The sequence below is a fragment of the Quercus suber genome, unplaced genomic scaffold, assembly GCF_002906115.3.
Source record: "Quercus suber isolate HL8 unplaced genomic scaffold, Cork oak 2.0 scaffold_868, whole genome shotgun sequence".
NCBI lineage: Eukaryota > Viridiplantae > Streptophyta > Magnoliopsida > Fagales > Fagaceae > Quercus > Quercus suber.
Genome location: NW_027070298.1, coordinates 185,916 through 189,539, shown reverse-complemented (window position 1 = coordinate 189,539; position 3,624 = coordinate 185,916).

Here is a 3,624-nt window from a genome sequence, read left to right as displayed (position 1 = left end):
CCCATTAACCCCACAGAGGCCCACACACGACGGTTAGGACTCACTCAGAGACTCAAAACTCACCAGTCAACCACAAAAATCAAAGAACACTATAACCCCACAGCGCCCCCCCCCCCCCCCCCAAACACACACACTCGGTCTCAAAAGATTCAAAACTCAAACAAAAAAATCAAAAGACCAAACAGTATTACTCCACACACACATGGTGATTCACTCACACAGATTTAGTGAAAGAGTATATCAAACACTATAAACACACTCTCACAGTGAAAGTAAGAGAGAAATAGAGAGCTGAAAAACCAGATCAAGCGCGGCAGATCAAGCGCGTAGATCGTGGAGGCTATACAGCGGCAGATTTTATGAAGCAAAGCAGCCTTTTTCCTTTGGGTTTGGAGAATGAAGAAAATAGTGAGAGATTTTAGATGCTAGACAGTGCAAATTCTTAGGTTTTATTTGGCCCTTTTTTTATTTATGATTTTCAAAATTTGATTTATGGCTTTTATTTTTGAGATTAAAGACCCAAAATTTTCTGTTAGACTTCTTATTTTCTGGAGTTTAAGCTGGGCTTAAAAAAAAAAAAAAGGATCAGGTTCATGGACAGTGGACACGGTGAGGGTGTGCAAATTTGTATTGAGGGGATTGTCAAAACAATTTTTTTTAAAAAAATAATTAAATATTATATATATATATATATATATAAATTTCGGGTCAGGGGGTTCATTTGAACCCCTTGACTATAACGTACCGCCGCCCCTGCTTGCGATTGACACTTATTTGAAACTGTCGTACCGCTTTGGTTAGTGACTAGGCCTCTGTCCTTAATATCTTTAACATAAGTAAATGTGAGTGCTGATAAACACCTCATGAGATAACTGAATAACAAGAATAATTTTCCTCTAAGCAGTAGTTTTCTTTTCCTTTTAAAAAAATATTACTTAGTATATAATTAATTCCTTTATTATATTCCTTACTTGATTTCCTTGATATTAGAATTTTTCTTTTCCTTTTTCCTTTTTCCTTTTTCCTTTTTTACACTATTTAGAACATAAAACATAGCTCCTTTAGTGTTCTCCTAACTTGAATTCCTTGATATAATATGTTCCTAGCCTGTACTTCATACTTATTATTTTAAGTCACTTCTACTTTTTCTTTTTGTATATTCATTAGTACATAGTTGTTTTTGATATCTTGATAGTTGGTGATGCGAGGATTTGAATTCTAGCTGTCTCTATTGGAAAAATCACTAATAAGAAATTTTCATTTCCTTTTTTAAATTCTTTAGTACATCATATCCCTTACTTGAATTTTTTATATACAGAATTTTCTTTTCCTTTTTAAAATTTTTTAGAGCATAGTTGCTTTGCTTTAGTATATCTCTTACTTTGACTTGAATATATACATGTTCCTAACTCTTGTACAGTATACTTCCTTCTTACTATTTTAAGTCACTTCTCCCTTTTTTTTTCTTTTCTTTTTTTCTTTTTTATATTCTTTAGTACATATATATTTTTTTATAAGTTGATAGTTGGTGTGGGGAAATTTGAATCTTAGATGTCTAAGTTGAAGAGATTACTAATAAGAATTTTTCTTTTTCTTTATTTAAATTCTTTAGTACATAGTCCCTTTATTATATCTCCTTTATTATATCCCTTACTTGAATTCCTTAATATAAGATTTTTTTTTTTAAAATTATTTAGAACATAGATCCTTTGTGGGTTCTACTTAGCTCAATCAGTAAAGTTTATTGTTATTGAGTAAGCGATCTAAGATTCACACCCCATATACACCACAAACCAATCGGTGCCTTAGCCTAATGATAAAATACAAGCATCATGAAATGGACATTATAGGTTAAAATTCTATCATATCTAAAAAAAAATCATAAAAGTTGTGTAATTATGTGTGATTATTGAATGATGAGTGGAAGCATGAAAGACAAATTACACATAAAGGTTTATATGGTTTAGCTTAATGTTCCTTTAGTACATCCCTTACTTGAATTACTTAATATATTATGTTCCTGGCTTGTACTTCATTCTTACTATTTTGAGTCATTTCTAATAAAAAGTCAATGTATAATTCGCAGTGCAAGGATTTAAACCACAGATATCTCATTTGAAAACACTAAAGAATACATGTTGAACTACAAAGTTTTTAATATATTCTTAATTTATTACATAATTCCTTTATTATATCCCTCACTTGAATTTCTTTAACAAAATAAGTTTCTGCTTGTACTTCCTTCGTATAAGTCACTTGATCATAACACTAAATAAGAATTTTTCTTTTCCTTTTTCATATTCTTTACTACTTTATATTTCCTTTATTATATCCAATCATCTTTATTTTTTTAGAATCTATTATATCCCTTACTTGAATGCCCTGCCATATCATGATTCTAGCTGGTACTTCTTTATTACTAAACTGTCATTAAATTTGAACTGTCTCCTTAGATGCTTAACAGATGATACGGAAAGTCGGGATATCACCAAGATTGCGCTTGCGGAGTTAAATCATATCTATTCAAGTAAGAGCTCTCAAATTATTTTGTTTATCGTTATTCTTTTTCCAGCATAGAACTTTCAAATGCAGATCACAGCAAATTAGAGTTTATTTAACCTAGCAATACGTTTTTTTCTTTCTACTCTCTCTCTCTCTCTCTCTCTCTCTCTCTCTCTCTCTCTCTCTCTCTTAATTTTTTAATTTATTTTATTATTGAAGTAAAAATGGTAGTGGGCCTAGCACTACTTCATGAATCATGTGCTCCGAACCCCATCAAATGTTTGATACCAAAGATGTATACTACGCAAGTGGTTGTCCACTTTTAACTTCCTACTAGTTTCTAATGCCTACGCACTCATGGACCCATTTAAGAAAAACCATTAATATGTACTCAACCGTTCTTCTTCTTCTACTTCTTTTTATTTTTTATTCGATTGTTGGGAATAGAAGTGTTTGAACCGTAGCGTTTCCATGAGAAATATTAATAGAACTATCAAGACACTTGGTGTTATTTTAGCCTCTGTAGAAATGAAAGAAAAAAAAAATGTATTAAGGAATATTTTATGAAAAACTGATCTCAAATTTGTAAGTTGTAATACATATTTGATCTCACGGGAAGACTGTCGTTTAATCCCATTTTGAAAGTGGGAAAGTGTTAATTATTATCTATTTAGTAGAGAGAGAAAATGAGGTCAATGAAGTTATTCAGAAATCATGGTCCACCCAAGTGTCAAGCGAGAGTTGGGTCGACTAAGATAATAGGTGAGTAGAGGCGAGACTCTTCGGGTTCTCTATTTAGAGTTGGGTTGACCAAGATGTTAGATGAGTGTCAGGAGAGATTATGCAAAATAGCTATATTTGTAGTTTTTAAGACCAAAAATTTGCACCACTTTGATACATAAACATTTGTTAATATTGGAAAATTGTTTTCAATTTTTTTAACTGATATAACAATTTAATTTCAAGATAACTTCTAATTTTCTCATAAAAACACTAAAACTCCTATGAGTCTTCTTCAAAAAATTGCAATTTGTAAAACCCAATAAGCTTAGATATATCTTGAAGACAAATTTATATAATTCTTAGTAACTTGAGTGTGAGGAAATATTATCAAGCAAGAAA